The 26,403-nt window shown below is 42.7% G+C and overlaps 1 long non-coding RNA gene across 2 annotated transcripts; it reads right to left on the reverse strand.

The window, feature by feature from the left end:
- Nucleotides 1–687: 687 nt before the first annotated feature.
- On the reverse strand, nucleotides 688–17,101 carry LOC140002158 (uncharacterized). Of its 2 annotated transcripts, XR_011808278.1 has the most exons (4): nucleotides 16,619–17,101; nucleotides 16,036–16,191; nucleotides 4,879–5,200; nucleotides 688–1,880 (listed from the first exon to the last, which is right to left on the reverse strand). It is a non-coding gene; the product is annotated as an uncharacterized lncRNA (long non-coding RNA). The 2 variants fall into 2 exon arrangements; XR_011808279.1 differs by lacking the exons at nucleotides 16,036–16,191; nucleotides 16,619–17,101 and adding an exon at nucleotides 5,593–7,671.
- Nucleotides 17,102–26,403: the final 9,302 nt, after the last annotated feature.

Raw genomic sequence — 26,403 nt, forward strand, 5'->3', positions numbered from 1 at the left:
AGGGTCTGCACAGCCCAAACAAACAAGGCCAGCATTACTTCAGCATGCTTCAGCCCTCCAGAGTGATGCAGAGATAGGAAAATCTGTACCTTGCTGGAAACACATGAACAGCTTTATCTAAGCCTTCCCTCTCCTCCTCAATACAGGATTTTGCAGCCATGAAGAGTTCTCTCTATAATATTAATTAGTGTAATTTTTTTTTAAAATCTTTTTTTTTTTTTGGTGTAACTATATATAACTATATCCTGCTCAGAACTTTTTGCCCCCTTCAAAAGAAATTTTGTTTGGATAGGAATAACTAAAAGGGGCTTGGCCAGAGAGATCATGGATTACAAACACATGTCACCTTAACTATAACCTATCCATGGTAAGATGGAAAGTGATGCCTTTGAAAACAATCTGCCTTCAATTCTTTTTTAGCACTTTTCAGACTGAAAAACATTGCACACACTGAAAGAACTGCCAGCACCACGGCACTGAAGGTTGTGTCAGCAGCACTTCTGTTATAAAGCCTCCCTTTCCCCAGGAGTCTATAGCTCAGCTGCAAAACTTCCTCCAGGCTCAAACTTCCTTCCAATGTACTAGCTAGGAAGTTATTTTATTTTCAACAGTTTTGTCTATTTTTGAAATATAAACAGGAAAGTGAATATATATAAGTTATACCGGAAGGCAAAAAAGAAAGGCATGTGTTTTTATTTTAATTCAATTTGATTTTCTTACTTTCTCACACCTTGAAAAACTTACATTTACATGTAAAATAATGTTTCACAGCAGGCGATCGCATGTAATGAGGTTTTCTTCTCTTCATACACTAGGTGAAAAGAAAAAAAAAAGATAAAAATCTGAGAGGTTGGGCCAAATTTTGCTCTCATGGGTCTGACTTCAAACATCGGATTTAGTGGAGGCTCTCTCGGTAAATGAAATCAGAACCAGACCTATTGTCTTGTAGAAAACTGTGTCTCTGCTTTGCATAGCATATTTAACCTGCAGCCCCTAATTGGTCTAATGATTAAGTGGCACATTATTTTTCAGACACCCAAGCTCTTACAGATAAATCTCAAAGAGACATTATTTGATTTTAAATCAGTATTAGTGATTTGATGGCTAATGACTTGCTATTAAGTTCCACTGGCAGAGACAATACAACCTACCCTGGTAACAATGCATCGTATATGAGTGTCTCATAGACTTTTAATTATGATTATCAATCTCCTTTTCTGTCTCTCTCTCCCTCTCTCAAGTCCATGTGTTAATCCGTATGTTGCTCTCTAAATAACTGGGCTAAGTCAAATCCTGTCCTTAATGAATCTGCTGTGATTTTCCATAAAGCTAAGGAACCCTAAAACCCACATCATTGGTGAGTAGGGGATGGGTGCTCCTTTGGATGTTTTGAACAAGTTGTGTGGCATCTCAACGATGCTGTAGGAAACAGGACATAGAGAAGAAAGTGAAAGCAGGCCCATTTGCCTCTGACCTTTAGTTTTTGTGCTCTGGCTCCAAGTGTCTGCAGGTAGTGCAAAGTGGGCAGCCCTGTCCTTTACATAGTCCTGTGGGGTCCGTGGCAATGTCATGGCTCCATTTGATGAACGAGCCTTGTAAGAACACCCGTCCTTTGCAGATGTTGATCTACACCACCCATTTGAACCCCACTAATAATTCTTTGGCTTATTAGCACAGCACTGGTGAACCTTTCAGGTTTTGGGTGTTCCTGAAGTTTCTCAGCAATCCTGCAATACAAAGTATCTTCCATTGCATCCTCGTAGTTAAAAGACAGGTGAAGCAAGACTTCTGTGTATTTCATGGGGTTCCTCTGTGTCTCTTTACATTTCATTCTTTTCTGCTGGCTGATCACTTCCTCTCCCAGTTGCACTCACAGGTACCTTTACCAGAGAGAGGGGAAGAACAGATGTTTAAAGATTCATTTGTAAAGCATATGTGCATTAGAATAACATTAATTTGCAGTGAATCACTAGCTGTTGCAAATTAGGAAGTGACTAAATGCAATATAAGAGCAAGAATCATGCATTATAAAATATGCTTTTTTCATTTATTTGGACAGTTGTAGTTCAGTTTTTAATTATTGATGGTAATACTCCTTAATGTGCTAGTAAATGTGCTGCTTTATATTTAGTAAAAAATGAAGTCTTAGTAAAACATAAAGTCATTACAGCACTCAGCTGTTAATTATTGCTTAGGGAAAGAGGGAAGACTGCAAATTTTGTGCAGGTTAATGAAGCATGGTATCAGCTGGCTCCGACTGGAGGGAACAGCTGAATATCTTATGTGCTGCTGCAGATACACGCATTCCTCGGTCTTTGTTTTTGCACTGGCTTGAACATCAGCACCTGAAAACAGCCTGTAAGAGATGCATTTCAAAGCTGTGAAAGGTTGCCAACAGCAAGGAAAAATCAGATTTGATCCATCTCCCAGTGAATTAAATGTGACTTTGATGGAGAGTTTGTGAGGTCTCGGTCAGGCCTTTGAAAGAGTCTGTGACATTTCACTGGTGCTGTCTGGAGAAGCAGGAGGTGAGGATTACAGGTGGATTGATGATGGAATATGCAACTGTCTCCTCCATGCATGTGGTGTGTGTGTGCCCAACCATCAAGAGAGCAAGGAGGAGAAGCTTTGAGAATTCTGTTAACTTGTCCATCTGCTTGGAAGGCTTTCTCACACAGCCTCTCTAATAATGTTTCCTCTGCCTTGCCACTTGCCATCTTCTGTTTAGCAAGCAAGATAGGAGACCGTTTGGTTAATATAGCAAATGAGTATTCACAAATACCTGTAAAAATAAGAGCTGCTGATGCATATTGCTGGTACCTCTAGTCCCTTTATTTGCCTTTTACAGGCATGGAGGGGTTCTGACTTTTGGAACTGTAGAAACCAAAACATCATAAACACCAGCAAATAAAAGCTGTGCCCAGCTAGCACTTTCCAGCCTATTTTTAAAAACCTCATAAAATTCATGCTGGATTTACAACATTTTTTTTTATTATTTTTTTATTATTTTTTTTTTTTGCCAGTAATTAAGAAATGGGAGAAAATGACAGTCCTGTTTGTAATTCTTTGGTTGTTCCAAGCAAAGAAGTCGGATAGCAGCTTTGGTCACAGGTTGTGCAGCAAAAGACTGCTAATGCTCAGAGCTATTAGCTCTAAAACAAACCATGAACTAATGCAAACTCTTTCGAAGAAAGAACATGCTTGTAAAAGGCACTTCCTCTTTGTGCAGCCTTCATGAATGGGAACAAAAAGTTACATTCATTACGTAAATTAGTACCAGTAAATAACTCAAGACACTCCAGTCCTGAGCATTCACATCAGGGTGAATGAAGTCTGACCCTACAGGAAGCTGCTGAGGAGCTTCCCTGGAGGGGATGTGCTCACTTTCCTCCCAGTGGTGCAGAAACATAGGCATGGAGGACAAACATAGACTGGAGGACACAAAATTTACTGCCTCAGGAAAGTTTGGCCCTTGGTATTTCATGGTGTCTTTAATGAAAGGAGCTGGTCTCTTCACCCGAGCTGCTGGGAGCAAGGTTTGCACAGAGGCACAAACTGCTTCTCTCTGTTGGTGTTTCTAGCTGTCGATCTGCCTCTGTAGCCCTTGGTCTGAATAGAAATGAAATAATATTGCTGCAATTTTTCTGCAAATTCTTTTTCATGTGGATTTTAAGCAATTTGGGAGGGGCACTACCTCAGAAGAGAGGGTGCTGTGTGTGAAATCAAGCAGCAATTGTTCAATATGCTAATTATCCATATCAGCTGGTGTTTTCCTAATATTTTCCTGCACCATGACTGTATTCTGAATGACACTTCCTATACACAGAGCGATGCTGTGAAGAAACCTGAACTGTGATGGCTGAAATCCTGGAGGCTGGTCCAAGCGCAAAACCCTCTCAGATGAGAGAAGCCCCTGGGATCTGACAGTGCCCCTGCCATGTCACCCAAACATCCCCTGCTTGCCAGGGAGGGGCTCAGTCCCTGTTCTCACTGGTATGGATGCCACCAGTTCTTGCTGTGGTTCCTGTAGAGGGTTTTGGGAGGGTTTGTGTGCTGCAAAGATTCAGCTGCTGTCAGGATGGGTGCAGCCTGGCTTCCCTCTCTTTCCCTCTTTGCTCTGGGTTGGTGGGGGACCAGCCATCACAATCCTGGGGCAGAGCTTAGGAAGTGTGCACTGAGTGTCCACTGGTGGTGCAAGCTGAAACGGGACGTTCCTGGGGCCCTGCATTTAACCTGGCATCTCTAGGGCCACTGCCTCTTGCTTACCACGTGTCCACCTTCTTCCAAAGGGGTCACGCTAGACAAAAATATGCTAAAATATTACCTGCTTCTGCCCTCTCCAGAGCCACCATCTGGCAGCCATCAGTCATGGAGCTGTGACACATCTGGGACACGCTCCTGAGTAATCATCCTGGGCCACATTGCAAGCTTTCCTTTGGGGTTGGCAAAATCCTTATCAGGTAAGACTCTGGCGTTGCTTTCAGAGGGAAAGGGGAAACAAATCCCAAAGAGCTCCAGCACTGGACCTGTCAGTGATGATTAAGCCGGATGCACCTTTCTGAATTGCTTGTGCCATGGCAAAGAGGTGCTTAATGCAGAGGCAAGGCAGGCTGTGAGAAATAAGAGGTGACACTGATCTTGTGCTATTTACATGCCAGAAAGAAGGCACTTCAGCTGAGTGTAGTTAGGCCCTGTCAGATCCAAAGGCAGGACTCAGAGCAGAGCCATGCACAGAAACTGGCGCTGCCAGCGGTGTGTTTGCTGTAGGAACTGTCACGGGAGCTGCATTTATAAATGAAAGAGGTAGGGCAACACTTGACTGGGATGTGTTCAGGAAGAAGCACAATGACAAAACAAGGTTTCTTCCCCCATCATTACCTCTGCCTCAGCTGAGTGGGCCGGGCGCTGTCTGTGCCGCCTGCCGCTGGCGCACAGAGCCTCATTCATCAGCCTCGCTGCAGATGGTGTCATCCCCTGGGACCACGACGGGCTCGAGATCAGTGCCAGCATCCTCACAAGGAGAGGGGAGCATGCAGGGAGGCTGGGAGGGAGCATGCAAGTGCTTCTGACTTGGGATGCCACATCCTGCTGCTCTCTGCCTTTCCTCTGCACAGTTGAGAAGGGGAAAGCTGATGCTGCCGTTCCCAAAGACAGCTGTTCCTCTCCTTGGGGAGGCAGGCGTTTCCCCTCCAACCTCACTCTGTAAGGGGGAAAGAATAGGTTTATTGTCTATACACCCTTACAAGCAGGGTTGGCAGTCATTGGAAGTATTAGAGATAAATATGGAAATAAACAGCAAAAGCGAATAGTGGAGTCTGTTAGCCCCAAGTTTTGTATCCTTATATGCTCCCACAGGCAAAAAAAAAAAAAAAAAAAAAAAAAAAAAAAAACCAACACTGAAAATAAAAGGAAGAAAGTTTCAGCTAAGTTACTGCATTTATGAAAGCAAAATAATGCCTCATAAAGAAATATTTCCTCCGCCCCTTCCTCGCCTTCGAAGGGAATTAAATGGCTATTAAAAAGTACCTTCCTTTTAAAAAGGACAATGAGCATTTTGATTAAAAAGAGCTTTTTAAGTATTTATATGATTACCTCTTTTGTCCCTCTGGCAGCATCTGTCTCGTTGACTGCTCAGCATCTGGCGTGCGCTGCCTCGTGTCAGGAAGGCCCTGATTTTTCATTCAGACAGGGGGTGGGTGAGGGAACAGACGTATGGATGGATGCATGGAGAGGCTTTTGCCAAATGAATAAGGCCATTTCCCTGGCTGCCACTGCTGCCGGCTGTTTGGCCACAGCACTGCTGGGCTCTCCTTTCCTCCTACTGCAGCAGGCTGTGGGTACCAGATGGCCAGCTCGCCAGGGTCAGCTCTCCATCAGTGGGCTTCTGTGCGCACCGTGGCCAGCCAGAGCATCACAGACCTGATATTTCCCCTGCTGGTGGCCAAGATGCCTTTTGTTTTTCACTTCCAGGCTCTCCTGCTTTTTTACACATCACAAGGACACATGATGGGACCTCCAAAGCCCTCAGCCGTGGCCTGGCAGTGGGCATTTTGCATCCCAGCAGAAGCAGGCTGTGGTGGGGCGCTTGGGAAAATCCCAATACATTGTTCTGAGGTATGTTCACATCGAGGGTGCACATAGCAGGAGATCTGCGGGTTTTGCAGGGTCAGCCTTCTTTTCTGCGTATTCGTTTCTCTTAAACTGTCTTCGGTAACACAGTTGATGACTCACACAAACATTAGTCATACTTTGCACCATGGATAATTCCTTGCCTTGCAGAATTTCGGAGTGTTTCTAAGATTGTTTAAACTATCCACCATCCATGAAAGACTGAGCAGAATAGGTCCATTTCAAATACTGCCACTTAACAAAGACTGGGAGAGCAGTGACTTGCCCAAATAGTACAGAAATTGTCTGTCAAGGCATGAGCTCTGCTCATGGATCTCCAATCACTGGGCAATATATGTGCTCCTCCTGCACCAAGTCCCTTCCCAATCTCATTTTAAGAATGACAGGTACCAGCATCCCTAACTAGAAGTCAGCAAAACTGTAAGAGAAACGTTTTGGACTCCTACTTCATCATTCCTATGTTTATGAAGCTTTGCTTCTGAGATGAGAATTGCAACTGCTACACGCTACTTGCCGCGGGGAAGGTTGTGCTGTCCTAAATCATCCTTTGAAATCTAAGATACACCGTTTGGTTAATCTTCATTATTAAAGACTTACTTTTAATGGCTTCCTCAAGAGTTTGACTGAACACTAAGTCCCATGCTGAAATTCAGTACACTTTCTTGTTTTGGGGGAAAGAAGGCTCTTACCTCCAGCTGATGACAGAGACTTGAGGCCCAAAGGAATGGGAAGCTGAAGAGGTAACTAGCCAATGCAGGGTTATTTTGTCTTACCCAGTGCTGTGTGACTCTTCAACATGACCTGGGACCCCATCTGATGCAGTGCAGGGAAACATAGCAGGCCAAGGAACCTTTCTGAACTCTCTTGTGCTTTCACACAACAGCCCAACAAAAAAACAGCAGCCAGAGATGGACTCGCAGCTTTGCACGTGGCCCCTGCCATGTGTGGAAGAAAATAGAACAGAAATCCTGGAGCGTCCAGCTCATAAAGGAGCAGGTGCAAGGCTAATGTTTTTGGTGCCATTCATTGACCATGCTGTAATGGAATTTACAGCTCAAGATCTTTTTTTTTTTTTTTTTTTTTTTTTTAACTGTATGTTTGCAAACAATCTTAGGGTTCGTTCTTTTGTAGATGTATGGGTCATCAGCAAAACTAGTAGAAGTAAAAGGGAGAAAATCACATGTCAGGCTTGAAAACTAGATTAAAATGAAGAAGAGCTGTTCCTTTTTTTTTTTTTTTTCTTTATTTCTTTTTTAATATTTCCATGGTACTTTTTATTTGCCTTTTTTTTTTTTTCTTTTTTTCTTTTCTTGTATAGAACACTCAAATCGTGCTTTTTCATGCTTGTTTTCCAGATGACCAGAAGTATAAAGTTCTGGTTTATATTAAAAAGGAAGGTGCTATTCTCATTTGTTTTCAATGCCCAAGGCTTCAAGAAACAGCACATGCTGCTAGAGACCAGCAATATGATACAAACAATTGGCAATATTGCATCAGTGATTTAGATGTCTCCTCTCATTTTACCTGCAGTATTAGAGAACAGTGATCCACACTTCAGAACAAATAGCATGGTTGGAAAACAAATAACAAAGTGATCTCATTTTTCTGAGGTGAGGAAAAGTCTCTCTTTCACACAATGAGCCATCTCTAGCCTCCCTCATCACAGTGCAACGGAGGGTGGGATTAATTGAACCTGATTTAGTTAGAAATGAAGCATCTCACCTCAGTTCATTGCCTAATTCCTCCTGCAGTCAATGGGGGCAGTGCCAGACAGTGATTCATCCCACCTACCCCTGTACCTGGCTTAAGTGGGATGAATCAGCCACCGCTGCCTCCTCTCTTGCCGCTGGCTGCAGAGGCTGTGCAGGCAGCAGCTCGGATGAGAGGTCCTGCTTCTGGCCAGGTGTGCCTGGGTGAGGTGAGGCCTTTGTGTGTTGGCCTCCAGGATGGACTCACCTGGCACTGGGCACGGCTCACAGGATCCTCCCTGGGGTCACCGAGCCTGGGAGCCTCCCCTGGCTGCAGGAGGAGCAGAGGGCAGCAAGCCAGCCCCGCTGGCCACCTAACATGTAGGCTGACGTGTCTCCTCATGACGCACCAAGCCATCCCCAAGTGTCTGGGAAACTGAGTTGGATCCTGACATGAAAACAAAGTTGGCTTAAGAGCAGTTCCTAGAGGAAGCATAAGCTGCACAGGGGCAGAAACCACATCAGCTGCTGACTGAGAAGTATGGCATTACTGGTTAATGCAGTCCCCACACCTGCATGCAGGTTGTTGATGGCAAAGGATACCATCATTACCCTCTTGGTTTCAAGCCCAACAGGTTCAGGATGTGTGCTCTCTGACTGAACTGAAACTGCTCATAGTCGAAATTTCTTTGTACCTGCACTGATAGCTGCTTTACCCATGGAAATATGGAGTAACTCTGCTTAAGACAAAACCAAACAAAAACTTACCTACTATAACTGTTAGTGGTTATTTGGTGTCCATATACATCTCTAAATTCTTTTTCTTTACCCTAAAAATCAAGGTCTCTGATGTATTGTGTATCTAGATCTCTATCAGCTAATTATGCATACTGCAAAACTAATGCTTTGTTCAGCAGCTACAGATGTTCTGTTCATGTTGGAAAGCTAAACAGAACCACCCTGTTTGCCATCTGGTTATCCTTAATTATTACCTTGCTACCAAATCTGTACCCTGAGGATGAGATTTACCACAGTTTGCCCACATTTTATCACTCTCTGAGAAACTGCTATGGGATATTATGAAAATAGGTACAGTTCTGGAGCATGAGCATGTAACAGAATGGTTATTAAGCTGTCTGTACTCCTCTGGATAGGAATTTGTGCCCAGATTGTACATTGTGACTGTCTCTGAACCTCATTGTCTTCTCCCTTCCTGTTAAAGGCAGCATGGGGTTGCAGAGTGGCTCAAGCTAGTAATTTGCTCCAGTTTGCTAAGGCAGGTGCTCAGTTTGTTAATTGCACCTGTGGAGACTTCTTAAGGAAATACAAGGTAGACTTTTTTTCTTTTTTTCATCACTCCTTGGATTGGGAGCAAGTTACCAAGTGAAGAGAACAGCTGGTAGAAAAGAGGAAAAGTAAACAGATCTTCAAAAGTTATAGTGGAAATAATGCAGGAGTCAAATGAAGTGTTTGCAGAGGCCAGGAGATGTGAATCAAAGGACTGAGATTTGATTACAGAAAGGGAGACCCTGCAGAAGACAGCCAGGTGAGTGGATAGATGAAAACCCTGCAGACTAATGAATGTCCAGGGAACAGCTGAGCTGAAATACATAGGTATATAAGAAGCTCAGTTTATGATGAGAAAAGGTCTCTATAAGGATGGAGGATCCATGTTCCCTGGCCTGTGAGGGCACCCTAAGATGAAGACAATGAGGAAGAACCTTCTCTGTTGGTGTCAGACCAGGCTCTAGGCAAGGTTAATTGTAATGGAAGTCTGAGAAGGAAATGTTTTACTATCCCAGTAATTAATATGAAACTCTAAAGACATCCAGAACAGACCAAACTGAAGTCTGTTTTGGAAAGGGTGACTAGTTTACAAGGAAACAGTAATGGTGTCTGGCCAGTTTGACCCTTGCTGAGTGGAGCATAAATAGATAACTGTCATGTTTTTGGGACAGCATCTCCTCTAGAAAGGCATAAGCTAACTGACTGGATCCTTTGGGGTGTAGCATCGGATTCACTGTGCTGACTGTTACCCTGTTGCTGACATTCAGCTAATGAAGAAGGGCTTTTTAATGTGTTTTCGTGGGGTATTTTAATTCACGATCATCACAATTTCCAGTGTGATTCACTGACTGGCGCAGGAAGCAGGAGCCCTGGAGCAGCAAGCTTTGCCTGGCTCGAGTTGGAGGCGACCCTGGGGAACAGGCAGCCTTTCATTTGAATAATGCCTGTGTGGGGACGGGGTGGAGGAGTGGGTGACACTATTTGGAATGAATTTCTATTTATAACCATAATTCGGCATTATGGAAGACATCTTTTTGACGGGTAAGAGACATAAAGTGTACCCACAGCTCAGCAGCTTTCCGTGCAGTGAAGGGAAAGAGCAGCAGCAAAAGAGCAGCCACCACAGCACTGCTATGGTACCATGTCCTGAACTGGTAGTGATGGGAAATGCCAGCAGTGGACTCTCAACAAGATGATTCACACTGCAGCTTGATTATCTGCAAATACAAATGCAACTCAGAATTTGTGAACTTAATGTTGTCCCATTTCAGGGTGATCTGATCAGTGTGAATAGTGTACGTTCCCTTTAGGATTTTGTCAAAATTTTAATTGAACCCGTAATAATTTCAGGCTGTCTAAAAATAGTTTTTTTTTGTTTGTTTTGTTTTGTTTTTCTGTAACCTTCTGGATTCCAATCATGTGATAATTGAAATGTAAATATTTGCAAAGGAGACAAGTTTCAAAGCTCCTAATTCTGCTCTTACCAGGGACTGGTGCACACTTCAACAATTTTGCCACGTCATTAGCTCTGTCAGCCAGAGCTGTTATTCTCCCATTTTCCCTACCCATCCTGCCAAAAGCTGATGCAGACAAAACTCCTCCATCAAAAAAAAAAAAACACCTTTGACAACACATTCAGACTAAATTCTGGGAACTGATTTAAGCTCTACCTGAGAAGGACTGTTTGTACCATTGTATCTGTGATTGTGTGCATGCAGGGGACCTGAATTAGGTTTTCTCTAGAATTTGTTGGTTCACCAAGACCTGCTGTTCCATAACAGAGAGCTGGTCCAGGCCTGTGTCCAGATGGTCTTCAATTTCATGGATTTTAGAGACTAAATACAGATCTACCTTTTGGGACTGTCTGTAATAGGCGTTCACGTTTGCTAAAGCAGATCCTAATCCTGCAGTCCCTCCATGGGAAGCAGAGTCACGTCCAATGCAAGTGGAGCTAGCATGGACATTTTGTGGCAGCATGAGTACAAGGTGCAGAAGCTGAGTAAAAATGGGAAATGCACAGGTGCACAGTGATGAGCTACATCCTTAGACTACAAAAAAATCTCATACATTTTTTAAGTCTTGGTTTATCTCTTCAGGAAAGATTGAATGTGGCAGTGGGAAAGTGTTAATAAAAAGGTAAAGTGGGAAGTATTCTGAATTGCCCTGGTAACCGCATGCTTTTTGAAAAAGCATCATGAGAATAAGTGACCTTCTGTCACTCCTTAGCCAGAAGTTAAATTTGGAAAATAACAGGGCATCCCACAAGGATGGGATGGGAGGCAGAGAGGCTTTCTGTATTCTGCTCTGGCTTCGTCCTTTTTCACCTTTTTTTCTTTGTGTTTACGTGGAGAGGATATTGATTCCAGAAATGACAAAGACAAGATAAGCCAAAGCTCCTTTTTGTTCTTTAGAGAAGAGGTTACCCTTGTTTCAAATCTAATGCTCCTGGTGCTCTCTCCTCCTCCCTGAACTGCCTGGGAAGTCACACAGTTAGCTGTGGGTTGCATTTACACTAATGAACGTTTTTCTCCCCCCACCTCCCCCTCCAAGCTTACTAAGCTTTTTCTTTCAGCATGACCAATAAAGCATGAATACAAATAGACCTGAGTCTTTTTTTTCTTTCCTCTCATTTATATTTTGCCACTTTTAGAAGTTACTGAAGAAAATAGTGTCATTCTGTTCCAGAAGAGCTTTTATACCAAGCTGACACTGTACATTTAAATATGTATTGCTTCCTCTATCATTTGCATTTTAATGTTCCAAACCAATAATCATGAAGTCTTGTGTGAAAATGTAAAATAATAAGGATGGGGAGAATCTTGGATCAGATTCTAAATGTTGCTGAATTACACCTAGACATGGCAGCTCATTGAGAGACCCCTCTAAGAAATTTTTTAGATAAATTCAGAGCTTCTGAAAGAGAACGTGCTGAATCGCCTTGGGTATTTGCACACTTCCCTTTAGATATTGAGTAGGCTCAGTCTTGCAGGCCTTTTCCTGTGCAGCTGGTGCCCTGGCAAAGTGACTTAGCTCTGCTTTGGAAGAGTCACCCTCCAGGCGTACTTAGAGTAGACTCCGCAGTCATTCATTATTTGGCCAATTAGTAGTATTAGTCTGGTGACATTTCACATGTATGTAGCCATCCACCAGAAGCTGGACAGAAAATAATGCATGTGGTTCATGTTGCAAAAACAAATGCTGTCAGAAGTGCCAGTCATGATATTTTCATGTTCTGCTTCATTATTGTCAGAATTTAGCTCCACGTTATAGAAGAGAAGAGCAGAATATCCAAATCAGAATTTACCTTGTGGACATGAGAAATTTGTCTTGTGTGCAAAGTGACCCACTTGCAAGAAATTGGTCTGTTGGAGGTATTGTGCAGTGCAATAAAAGGCTCTTTCTGTGTTTCTGTTGAGTGGTCTCTGCAGGAGAAGACTTAGCTTGGAACAAATAACAACTGATGTCCCAGTTCTAGCAAAATATTTTCTCTGTATTTTTTCTACTTTTTTTTTTTTTTTTCCAGGAGAAAAAAAATGCAGCTTTAGATCCAAAATGCATTTCTTGTATCACAGCTGTCATGAATTTAAATTCCCTCTTGGATCCTTACCACACAGTCTATTTCCCTGCAATATTCTGCTCCTTTGATAAGCACCAAGCACCAAAGAACAAGATATTCAATATTTGAGATGTAAATCTGACAGGAGACTTTTGTTCTCAGTCTTAGTATGAAGCCAGAAACAATCACAGAAGAGTGAACCCCCCAGATAGCATAATAACCAGTATAGATGTTTGCTTAGAGAGAAAATGAAGCTCAATAAATTTTTGAGCTTAGAAAATGGCCACTTATATACATGGATCTTTACATATGACTGCTTGCTTGTGGTTCCAGATATGAAAATGTGCAGGAAAAACTGTAAGTAGATTACTTTCTGCAAATCCCCTGACTGAAGACAGGAAGCCTTAAAAACATAAAAAACATCTGTTTACATCAGCTTTCCATCTATAACCTGGGTAGATAAATCATTTAAAAATGAAGTAAACATAGAAGACTTGGAGAGCCATTCATTCCTCACACACTCTCCATTAAACTGTTTTACTATTTCTTTGTCTGCTTTAGCCTGTTTTCCTTCCAGGCTTCCCTCCAGGTCTCAGATCAACACTTTCACCAAGGCTAACCTTAATTCGAAGGTAAGCAGACTTTGCTGATAGTATGCAGTTATGAGTGATCTCTCTCTTCTTAAACATTCTCCCTTTCTCCCTTCCTTTCATCTCCGTAATGATGCAATAGGTTTCAGGAGAAGATGAAAGTGTAACAAATAAACAAGTAATGGGAAACATGAACAGAGGGGGAGTAAGAAAAGAACAATGCCTGAATTTTCTCTTCTTTTATGCTTACAGGTTTACTTTTTCTTTCCTCTGAATTGTGTCTCATTTCTAGGAAGGTTTCTCAAACATTTCGAAGGGCTGCTACATTACAATTCATTAAATGAAATCTCTATACTTGCTGTGAACAAGATGTTATCTTCATTGCTCTTGGAAGCTTATCCTTGGTTGTGGGTTGACGTGGCTTTGCCACCGGCACAGAAACATTTCCTGCGTGCATGCAGATTGCTGAAGCTTCCCCATTTCCTGGCTGAACATGGCAGACTACTCCGCTCCCTGTGCTGAGGTGATGGAATTAAGGCACAGCCCCATCAGATGGGCCGACGTTCAGCTGATAGCTATCTTGGCAGACAGCAAGGCCCAGCAGGAGAGGGTGGTGGGGCTCGGAGCTCTGACCTGAGGTGCCCCACTGGAAGTCACCGCTCGGATGCACGGGGCTGGACGCCCAGCACGCGCCCTGCCCGGCAGCCTCACGCGCCCTCGCGGTTTTATCTGGGGTTACATCTCGCCCCGTCTGTGGCCTGGCTCTCGCCCCATGCCCACGGCGCAGCCTCTCACCCTGGAGATGAAGATGTGTGAGAGGCCCCAGCTCATGGGGTGAGGCAGACACCTGCGAATGGGATTCACGGAAGCCAGCAGGACGATCAGGCGCTGCCTAAAATAGCTGGTAGGAAATGCTGAGGAGAGGGGGTGGATCTGGCATGAAACTTGTTCATGAGCTCAGCCCTTGAGCTAGACCAGCCCTTTCTTGCATAAAACGGTGGTGTTTGTCTCCACATGAAGCACTCTCTCCAGGAACAAATACATGCTTCAAACCCCCCGACAGCACCAATGGTTTTATTTTTCCCAGGTAGTCCTCTTCTGACTCGAGCACTTGTAAAGGTTGGATTTCTTCAGGATCTCTCACTGAAGCTGCGTTACTTACTCTGGATCCCATATACCCCTGGAATGAGGCATGGATGCTCCCTTGTCCCTGGTGGATCCGCTGAGCATGGTATACAGTGGGAACACAGTGGGACAGTGGCAGTGCTGCCGCAGGGACTTCAGGGCGATGTAACTTGGGGAGCTGTGCACAGCGGTGGCCAGGCACTCTTCTGAAAGTTAGGAGGCACTTGCCCAAGGCCCTGGCCTCATGCAGCCAAAGGGGGTGACCATGTTAAAGGTACTTCTCATCACTCCATGAGACCTCTGATTTCCTGAGGGCATACTTAGTAGCTTGATCTTTGCCAAAACCTCGAATAGGCCCTCAAATTGTGAGGGGCTATTAGATTGGAAAACTGGCCAGGACTGAAATTATGAAGCAGGTTTTGAGACTCTGACTTTGGGTTGCAGGTGCTGGAAACATTAATGAGATATCTAAGCCCTACTTGGGAGTTTAGTCTCAAACCTTGCAAGAGTACACCAGGGTGTTGAACTATAGTCATATAATACCTCTCTTGGAGGCAAAGAATCCCTGCCTTGTTTTCTGCCTCTTTCCAGGGGCTGGAAGGACATTGGCAATCAATGGAGAGTTTACTGCTGCTGTTCATGGCTTTTCAATCAGGGCCTTTCAAGAGACCTGGTAGAAAATTTCAGGTGTGAAAATGTGCTGACGGGAGCAAACCAAGCAGTTAGACACAGACATGTATATCTCCTTATCTGTTGTGAGCGGTCAGTTATTCTGTGTACCTAGGAATACGAACTTTATTTGAATGTCTGTGTGTGCTTCTGTCTGTGTGGTGTTTGACCACAGTCAGCGTGACTGAAATGATCTGATATGTTTGGAGAAAAAAAGAATCTGCTAAGAGCAGAGGGCCCAGGACAACCAACAAAAGTTTGGGATTCAGCTGTGAACCATGAATAGCCAGTGCAGTCAGACAGAATTAGGAAGTCTTGCCCAATTTGCAATATAGAAGGGAGGAAGGCAGATGAATAAAAATGGTACTAAATACAGGAAATATTTTTAGGCTTTAAGGACTGCATCTTATTGCAGAGGGTGAAGTATGTGAACATTGACTCAGTACAGGGTGGAAGTCTTCTTTGCGGTTTCTAATTGTCTGTTCTGTTAGTTACTACAAGAAAAATGAGGCTTGTGCATGTTCTCATGAGACTATTGCATGTTCTCATTATGGCTGTAGTGTTTATTCCTGGTTTGCTTGGTTGATTGCAAGGGCTAGGAAACAACAGGGGAAAAAAAGAAAAAAAGAAAAAAAAAGTGCTATTTATATGCTCCTAAGACTGCTGTCTATAAACTAGTTTGACTGTTTCCTTCCATACCATTTCCACTGGGTTTGAAGATGGTTCAAGCAGTGTATTTCATCACTGTGGGTATACCCTGGCAGGACCCCTGTGATAGCTCCTGCTCTCCCAGTCCAAGGTGCTCACCCTGCCCTGCCTCTGTGTCAGGAAACACCCAGGGGAGCACCAGCTCACATGTCCCCACAAAAGAAAACCAGAGTCACTTGGGTTGTAATGCATGCTGCTGATGTCTGTTGGATAGCATTTTAAGGAATAAATATAAGAAGATCATTAAGTTAGTAAGTTACACGTTTGATTCTCACACCCTTACCTGTATAAAGCAGCACAAGAAGTCTCAGGGTAGATTTCTGTGGAATGAGGTGCTTGTCAGTATAAGACAAGACTGCAGATCTTCCGATGCAAATCATATTTATCTTCTTTCAGGGTGCACTTACAGGATCAACATCTGGTCCTCAGGGAAATCCATCTGGTAAAAGAACACGTTGCTCTGTAGTAATGCGATTGTAAAGTTATGATATGTGGCTAAACAAACACAAATAGAGTTATTTAGAAATCTTTTACTCCAATTTTAGCCGTTTTATCTTCAGCTTTTCTTGAAATTCAGTTCACATTTTTCAGGTAGGAGTCAGTTTGAATTGGAAACAAAGCAGAATATTTTCTTTAAAAGCGATACAATGCCATATTTCATATTTCAGCGTTTTGAATTCTCCCCACTCCCAAGAATTTTGTCATGCATTTCTGTATATATTTTAGAAGAAAGGCTCAGTAACAAGTTGGAAATTCAAGGAATCAGCCTTTTCAGTGATTAACATTTCATTCTCAACTAAAATTGTAAACAAGTATTAAAAAAATACAGTGATTAAAAGCCCAGAAGATGTCAAGCAAATACTTACACATGATGTTGAGGATATCAGATCCATTGCAATTTCTTCTGTGCAATGTGTCTAACCATTTATAGGATACAGAATTTGGGTAGTCTCTCTCTGTGGTTAATGCAGAAGTCTAGCTATTCTGTAATTATTATAATATACAATAATGAAACAATAATTTCATTCCTGCTACGTAATGCACTCTACCGGCTTTAATTAAACCTAACAACCTCATTAGTGAATATCATTACATTGGCTTTAGGGAGGCAATACTACCTAGTGAATAAAGGATTATTACATGATTTTGGAGATCTGGCATACCAGATGCGCCACTGGGCTTCTGTTTGACCTTGGGCAATTCATTTCAAATCTCTGGGCCTTTTTTTACTCACTGGCCAAGTGAGGTAGAGTTTTAGAGTCCTTTGTTAAATGCTGTGAATTACACAGATTCCAAATATTCTGTCTGAGCTGTGTATTTTCACAAACAAACTAATAGAGACACAGGGAACTGCTGCCTGAAACCGCAAAAATAAGATGTTGTCAGTTCCTAGAAGTCCCCAGGTGCTCAGTAACTTTAGCAAAAATACATTTTCTGTGGGTTAAAACAACGTTCATTCTGCACCATCTTTCTTATTTCATGCTGGTTGGGAGTGTTCCACACAGACACCTAGAGCACCCCCAGTGCTCAGGTGCCCACGTGGAAGAGTGTGACTGTGCCCCACCACTTCATATGGATTTGTAAAAGGAATTAGATCGAGCTTTGTGTCCTCTTGTAATTTGACTTTGTGAGACTTGCCCAGGCTGCAGCAGAGGGTTCTGCCTGGGTGGATGGGTGCCCCGAAAAGCAGGGAGGTTCAACATGAAGATGTTGGTAGGACTTCAGAGCTGGAATTAGAGCAACCTCCCTGATGTTAGCAGCTCCTAAGTTATGGCTAGCCAACAGATAAGGGATGTATTTTTGAAAAAGGAAGGCAAATAGGGCAGGAGAGGGTCACAGCAGGCTGTCAGCAGGAGCCATGGACAGCATCAAACCACCAGAAGGTGAGAGGGCCCGGAGAAGGGCAGCAGCAGCTGGACACAGCAACAGGGGCTGATAATGCTTTAGCCACTGGAACTTGTTTTTCCCTCAAATGTCACATATTTGGTATTGTTACCAACAGCAGGGAGCCTGTTTTAACATAAATGATTTTTCTATTCACCTTTTTTTTTTTTTCTTCTCTCCCTGCACGCTGCCAAGTTTATAGCTGGAGAGTCCCAGTCTCGTCGTGCTCTTTCTGAGGTGGAAGATGTTTCAAATCTGGCCTCACAGAGCACAAAGCATTTAGCTCCACTGAGCACAGGATCTGGCAAAGCAGGCTGTCAAGGTAGGCAGGCAGAACAGTGCTCCTGAACGTCCAGTGGGTGACTGAGGTGCAGTGTGTTTGAGGACACTTATACTTCCTCCCCCTTTTCTGGCAGCTTTAAAGTGAGATGAAGAACCAGCTGAGGTGTAAGGATCATGGACGTCCTTGGTGCACACTAAGAGGACGCTACATGGTTAGTGGCTGCAGCAGGCAAGTCAGTCATTACAACTAACTGGTGGTAATGGCAGGAGTGCAGCATGGAAATGTGAATTTGTCTGAAATGCACAGCCATAAACTACAAATTATGGAAAAAAAATCCTGTTGTGTGTGACATGTTTCCTGAAAAAATTAACATAGTTTATTTGTACATCAGTATATTTAAGATGTCATGTGTTTGACTTTCTCCTCTCATTTACAGTAGATTAAATCTCAAATATCCATTAAAGTTGAAGTCATAGCACCAGTGTGAAACTGCAGTGAACTTAAGGTATCTCAGGTGGTTTAGCAGTGGAAAAGTGTGGATGACTGCAAGCTGCAACATGAAGTTGCAATCTTTTCAGCTTTGTCCTCTAATGATTTGGAGTGATTCATTCATCTTGTTGGCTCAGTCCCTGGTTTATTCTGAAGGAAGTGCATGCCAAAACAGATGGTCATGTGAACATCTGCCTACTTTCCAACACTGACTGCCACATTTTTCTAGTAAGTCAGAAACCAAAGCAAGCTTAATCCAGTTCTGACTTTGATACCTGCACTAGTTATCTGTGCTCCTAAATGAATCTATGAAATGCAGCTAGAAACATCATTGCTGTTTTTATTAGATGCTATTAATGCTCATATTTTGCATAAAGCAGTGGTGATCCATCAGGGCTTGCTGAAGATGCTGAGCTCAGACACTAGGGAATCCCAGTGCCCAATCCTTCGGTTTTACCCCTTACTGGACTTGATACAAATAGGTTCGTACCACGAGATATATGTTGAGCAGACCATTAACCACAGCACAAGCTGTGAGCACTGTGGTTCACTGCAACATGCAGCACAGTGCTCTGGGTGCAGAAAGCAACCGTTCTGCAGTTCCAACGAATGAGAGAAATATCTAAACTTCCTTCTGTCCCCACTTCATCCACAGACCGAGCTGGCAACACAGAGGCATGTATTTGCAACAATTATCTGTGGCAACCTTTGACATGCTAACGGGATATCTGAGGGAGCTTACTCAAGGAAAACCTCAAGAATTCATGGATCACCTAATATCTACCTGCATTTGCCATACAGATATGGTGATGTATCTCCACACAGCGCTGCCCTCTGCTTCTTAGGACAAGTCATGAGTTCATTGCTACCACAACCATTGGAGGTATCTGCTAGCCTTTGCAGAGTTAAGCTTTACAGTGAGGGATTTTGAATCTCCTACTTAGAAGTAAGTATTCATTTGCTAACATGGACATTTGACTAGTGTTTATGAAAGGCATCTCATCTTTAGCTTGGTTTCCTAAGAAAATAGATAAAGAATTTTACAGTATCCATCTACCCATCTGTATGTCCAATCAGCTGTCCATCTGTACAGATGTCTGTTATTTACCCTCCAAAAATACCTGTAAGACCATTAGGCTTTTTTTCAGTCCCATTGGATAAAGCATTAGAGAGAGCTCTGAGGCATTAAATGCCCAAATGCATTGTGAAAATCAGTAGGAGAGTGCAAGAGCGAGGTGAACAAAAGCCATCAACATCACGCAGCTGAAACCAAGGATCCCATCCCTCTGGAGGAAATGGTGGCACCTGCAGCATTAGCATCAGCAGCACCATTGTCACCACTGTGTGCTGGTTTTCACCCACTGAGGACCCCAGGCTGGGAGGAGGAAACCCTGGGAACAGTGGAGGGCAATATAGAAAATCGGTGAAATTTAAGGAAAAGTAGGACAAAGTCTCTAGGAACTCAGGGAGGCTTCTCTTGTTCCTCTGTGAAGAAGGCAATCTGCACAGTTGTTAATTTTACCACATATTTCACTTGAAAGTAATAGAATAAATTGAATTAGCCTGTGAGATAGCAAGCTGATTTGTCTAATGGTTTCTATATAGCACTGAAATCCAGATGGCTTTTCCTGGTAATGCTGTCATTGCTGCTGCATGTGTATGTAAAAGATGCCCAGGTACATTATGTATAATTAAAGGTGAACTCCATTACGTATCTTCCTAGAACATAAACTTTGCTTTTCCCTGAGATACAGGGTTGATCCACAGATACCTCACATACCAATACCATTCTAGCAAATGGAAATACATTCACAGACTCAGTTTGGGCAATGTCACGAGCAGGTCATCAGCAAATTATAAAATAGGCATTTTCACTTAATGGATCCTGGATCAGGAGATAGTGTGTGGGTGCTGAGACAGCCCTCCAGTTTCCAACATGTCCCAAAGCATTGGAAACATTAACAAAATCATATTCATATCTGCATTATTATTATTTATTTCTTTTGGGAGAAAACTAAGGCACACACACACAAAAAAAAATAAAAAAATAAAAAAATTAACAAATAAAATAAAAAAATGAGCAAGACAACATATAATGAGCCTGGGCATCAAAATTCACTTGTCAAGATCTTACTGTTTACTTTTAACTCTGAGATCATCCTTCCATGATATAGGAGCAATTTCATCACAGATAGGCAGAGGATGAGAGAGAAACAGCCCAATACTAAGATCGCAGCTGTAACTGCAGCCCGAGCTGGCCGCAGCTTCTCGTGCTAGAGGTCATGAGTTTGACAGGTTCCTGCTGTACAAATCCCACAGCAGTACAGAAGCAAAACCCAGATGATTTCCATCAACTTCTTATAATTGTAAACAAAAGACAATGAGAAACATCAGGGAGTCACATTTCACTGGAGCATAGAGACAGTGGGGGGCATAATTAGCATTGGAATCACATCTGCATCAAATTGAAAATTAGTAAAAATAAAGGAAACTCTTCACTTTGCCACTTAAAGCAGCAATTCTTCTACACATAGCATTTTCTTTTTTCTTTTTTTTTCTTTTTTCTTTCTGTTTTTTTTTTTTTTTGGGGGGGGGGGGGAGGGGTAGTAAAATTGCTTTCTTACTACTTACAGGATTTAAATAAAAGATTCATAAAAATAGACGATGCATTTATCCACCCATCTGAGGGCATGTTCCCCACATGTGTTATTCATGCTTTTAACAAAGAAGAGTGGATAGATACCTAATTGTTGCTGGATGATCATTTTTCAGCAGCAGCCGGATCAGCTCTTTTTGGTCCTTCCTATTAGATTATGATCACTTTAAGAAAGCTGATGCAGGCACAAGTCACACCTCAAAGAGACAAGACAGAAGGCAGAAATGTGCAGTTCCCCTGCTCTTTTTCTGCCCTTTGCCACCCAGACATTGAGCAATGCCTGGATGTCTGCACTGAATCAGGTTGGCTGGGAGGTGTGCCCTCCTGCACGGAGCATCACTCTGGGACTCAGAGGACAGAGAGCCTCTTCTGCCTCTGACACTGTCTGACTGGTGACCTTGGGGAAAAGCTCATCTAATTCTCAGACCTTGATTGCCCTCAGTTGTAAAATGAGGTCATTGCTGTCTGATTCCCATGTGAAAATTATGGATGAAAAGGTGTTGTAAGAGCTACCAAAGCACTACTTCTCCCCAAGGTGACAGGTGGTAGAAGGAAGCACAGAAGGGAGTGAAGCCCATATAGAGACGCAGGTCTCCTTTGTCAAAGCTATCTTTGGACCTGAGTAAGGTGCAGTGTGCCTGTTTAGCAGCACCCATCTTAGACAAAGCAATACCTAAATTGTTGGTCCCCATCCCTATAGGGACAAGTAGCTGGCTGGGAGATATGTCTCAGTAGGACAACCCAAAAGTCCTCTTCTCAGCAGGGACACAAGGCTCAGGGATGTCCCTGGACACCTCTTCCATGTTCATTCTGGTTGTCTGAGTCAAGGCAGCGCATTTCTTTCCTTGCTCTGTCGATACTGAGGAGCACAAAGCAGTCCCTTAAACCCAGGGACTGAGCTAAGCAGTGCTCGGATGTGAATTGTAATTTAAAGCTTTTACCTAAGCACTCTTTGCTAGCACAGATCAAATGGTGGAAGCTGAGCTGACAGGTTAATCCCATTGTCAGGGGATTTCAGTATTTCCAAAGCAGGTTTTGTCTGGATTTGGAGTGAAAACCCCGAGGCTGCTGTTCCTCCTGGGAGGGAGCAGAGTCCCTGTCCGGAGAGCTGGGTCAGACCTGGGCTGAGGAGCTAGTAGGGAACAGGACAGGCTTGGCTCAGCCAAGCCTGCACCCTGCCACAGTTGTTTCTAAAACTAACCTTTTGTGGAACATTTTGACCTTGTCAGCTGGCATTTCCAACAATAAAAATGCTTAGTCATTTTATTTTTTTCTTTCCTGAGCAGCTCTATTCTGACAATATGCAATATGCATTTGTCCAAAAAGATATCTACAAACCACTAAGCTTGCAAATTTGCGTCTGAAGACTCAAAAGCTTCACGACCTCATTGAATATTTGGGCTCTTTCTTTCTGCTGCTGTTTTGACAATGTAGATAAAGGCCCAGATGAGAACAGCTGCTCTGTGACAGTTTTCCAGGCAGACAGAAAGATCTAAATGCTGCAGTGTAGCACCCACCCTGCATACATCCCTTTGATTGCACACATCTGATCTGTACCCATATAAGTAAGAGCCCAACCTCTGGCTAAGGTTTGAATGCCTCTGAAATTATTGTTCTTATTGAAACAACTTGCCCCAGCTAGTGGAAATCATTTCAAAATAACTTGTAAAACTATATTTTTTAACTACGCAAGGCCCAGCAAAACAATAAGGTAATAAATCTCACCAAAGAGTGATGTGTGGTGCAGCTGATGGGAATACGTAGACAGACAGTACAGATCTAAGAGTACATCTGGAGCATCTGAACAGGTGACGTGCACAGTGAAAGGGACAGACCCAGGCATATTGCACTTGGCACCTCTAAAATATTTTTGTCCAGCTTATTTATAAACATAAAATCTAATCTCATTTTTCCATCGTTCATTTGAATGTAACCTGATGATTCCAGTACAGCTGATGATGATTTTTGTGGCTTAAAAGTAACAATAGGTCACAACCCTTCTTCCTCAGTTTGGTGCAAACATGAACAGCATCTCTAGATCATCGCTGTATCACTCCAGAAATACGTGACGCTGCAGTAAGTCTGTGTTATCTCTCTGACACCTATACAGGCATGGCTCAGCTCAAATATTATTTCACCAATTTGTACATGGTCATCTGGAAAAATGTTGCTTTCCCTCCTGGTCACCGAAAGAGTGAGTTGTTTTAAGGAAACAGATTTTAAAGTGGGTTGAGGAAAGTAACAAAACTCTGCTTGCAATCAACAGTGAATTGTTTCTGGCAAATGCCAAAGCACTTGATAATATTAGCACACAAATAAATCATTGCAAAGAATAGGCTTTCCATTGCAGAAAATGTTCTAAATCTCCCGGGTATTGAAGAATAATGTGCATTTTAGCATATTTTCTTGTTTCAGAGCACATTATTAATAATTTCTTACCAAAATATTATGTAAAAAAGCCATCGTTTGTATCTGTAAATGAATGGCAAATCACAACTTAAATGAGACGGAAAACCAATCTGCTGTCTTTGTGAATCTGTCTCTGAATATTACTTTTTTATTTTATAAAAGGAAATCTCTTTCATCCAATAGAAGTGTTTTGCAGTTAGTTAGGTAAATTTACATATCGTGGAATGAGGGAAAAAAAAAAACAATCTCATCTCCCTTGGTGGAAGGAGATGTCTGGAGGTTGAATTCCATAGCAACACCAATCCTTCCCTGCTCTTGCTTTCTGTCTTCAGGTCTTTTCTGTTTTTTGATGTTTCCCACCCAGCCAGGCGAAAACTGTCTCTTGTGTTAGTTAGAATATTCTGCTTGTCCTTCAGTCTCATCCTCCCCTGAGCTAGAGGTTGAATTTAATACAGAGAGAAGGAAGGACTGTGATTTGCCATAATGTCTCAGAGACTGAGGCACATGGGCCCACAGAAATGTCACTGATTTCTGCTTTTTGCCTTCCCCAGGCAATTCAGAAAACTGTTCAGTCATGCATAGTCCTACCAGCACTGGACAACTCGTGGTAGAGCTTTAAAGCACTTTGCTGTTCAGTCTTCTTAGTAGGAAAAGTTGAAAATGTGGCCATAGATGTCTCACCATTTGAGAAAGTAAAGATTAAGATCTTTAAGCCTTTGCCTTAATTGTCTCCTGTGATGTCATTTCTATGGCAGATTCCTGAGGGATTCCTGAGTTTTCTTCCTATAGCTGCATGCCATTTTTCCTTACTTGAAGCAATATGCTGGGCAAACACATCATCAGCCTGTGGTTTAACAGCTAGGCCTCAAAATAATTAATCATGTTAAGATAAAATAATTACTTCATTTATTTGAAATGAAAGAAAAATAGGTTTATATATATCATGCTGTGTTTGTAGGAGGAAAAATCTTATAATCAATCATGGCACATAAATTGCTTTAGGTATATTGTTTAAGTGCTCTTTGAAGGTGAACTTGTTATCATGCTTTCAAGACTAACAGAGCTTATAGGCTCTCACAGATGTGAAATTCATGTTTCTATGCATGTATCCTTTGGTTTCCCAGTTTACTTTTTCTTTGCTTTACAAACATCTGCATTCAAAGAGTCGATATTGCAGCATCAAGTTGTGGGGAATGAGTTTACAAATTGAGGTTGGTTTTCAAGGAGCGCCTGCATGCTTAGTATTTCTGTTGATGTTTTTCATAGTTGTTTTCTTTTAAATATTATTTTTTAGATAAAAAGAGACCATGCGGTTGGGATAAAAAGACACATAATCAGATATTCTAAGGGTGTTTTGGTTTCTGGAGAGGGGAAGCTCTGGCAGAACATTATAACTTGCTCTGGAAGATGCAGAGGACATCAGGCAGGGGAGGAAGGAAGGTTGCTGTACATAAGCAAGCACGAGCACTCAGTTCCTGTGGCTGGACTGTAACAGCACCGTAACGCTCAGCCCTGCTGCCTGCAGCACTGATGGCTGACTTCTGTGGGACATGGTGAATTATGGAGGGGAAGTTCCTATAAACAAACGAGCAGCACTATTTACTGATTTATGACTTACTTGAAAGAAAGGGAAGAAGTGGAAAGAACAAAAGTGAAGGCTTGAATGAGAGAGCACAGTGTGTCTCCACTGTGCGAGGCTTCAGCATCTCCAAGGACAAAATGGGTTATTTGTGTGCAGCATGGCAGAGATCTTAGCAACACACAAGAAACAAAAGCATCCCAGTTTGAAGCTAGTACTCCTCTCAGAATCACAGGAAAGGCTTCTCACCTGGTGTATGTCATAGCACTGCATCTAATTAGATGTGTCAAAAAAGTAAAACTTGCAAAAATCACTTCACAACTGTTCTATTCTTTGATGGGAAGAAATTCTGCCTTCTAAGGATGCACACACAAACACAAATAAGTTGCCCTGCTGGGAATTTTGAAGCTTGAGCATTGTTATTTCTCATTTGTATTATTCCTCTGTGGGTGTAGCTGAACGGAGGGCAGGAAAGGCAAGCCCTAGCACTGGAAAGTAAAAAAAAAAAATAAAAAAATAGGAACTGTTGACCCTCTAGCCAGGTAGCAAATAGAAACCAAAGAGATTGATCCCCCTTGGGCATAGCAGGGAAATGCATCCTCCACCCAGACTTCAGTTCTTCAGGGGCATTAATGCAGGCTGATTTTCATGCAGTAACAGTTTCTTCTTGCCAGTGCATGTCTAACAGCTCGCCCTGTGGCTCTGCTCTATTAGCAGTGATGAATTCCAGTCAAGGGAGGCAAGTCAAGCTGCAGTATCTCTTGAACTTTAAAACAAGAGAGAGCATTAATGAGGGAGATCACTGGCTTATCTCTGTAGAGTGTTGCCTGACACTTCCTTTGTTTTCCTGCTCCTTACAAGTAGTGATTTGCTACTGGTTCTCTAGAAATCAACCCCTCCTTTCCATGATGTTGCCTACATGTTGCAATAGATCTTGCATGTTGCTGGGAATGACTTTTTGTCAGCTGTACCTGTACTGGGAGCCATTCTGAGGAGAGTGTAGAGCGTGAGAGCATGTAGAGCATGGAAGCCCACAAGGACTGGCCATTAATTCAGTAGCATGTGCTGCTTTAACTGCAAGCAACCCACTTGCTTTCTGATTTGAATGCCTCTGGGACTGCACTGGAGATCTCCTGTTTCTATTCCCAGTCCTCCCAAGAAATGTTTGAATACACTCTCTGGTTGGAGGATGAGCTGCAGTATACACTTGTGTGTGTGTGTGTAGAGCTGACAAGGAACAAAGGCACTCTGAAAACTCATTAGATTAAAAAAGAACCCTGACATACTCAACATAAAAGCTAGCAGGAAAGGTTTAAACCCACCACAAAGGCTGAGAAGCTGCATGCTAAGA

Source organism: Anas platyrhynchos, chromosome 3, assembly GCF_047663525.1.
Source record: "Anas platyrhynchos isolate ZD024472 breed Pekin duck chromosome 3, IASCAAS_PekinDuck_T2T, whole genome shotgun sequence".
NCBI classification, from domain to species: Eukaryota; Metazoa; Chordata; class Aves; order Anseriformes; family Anatidae; genus Anas; species Anas platyrhynchos.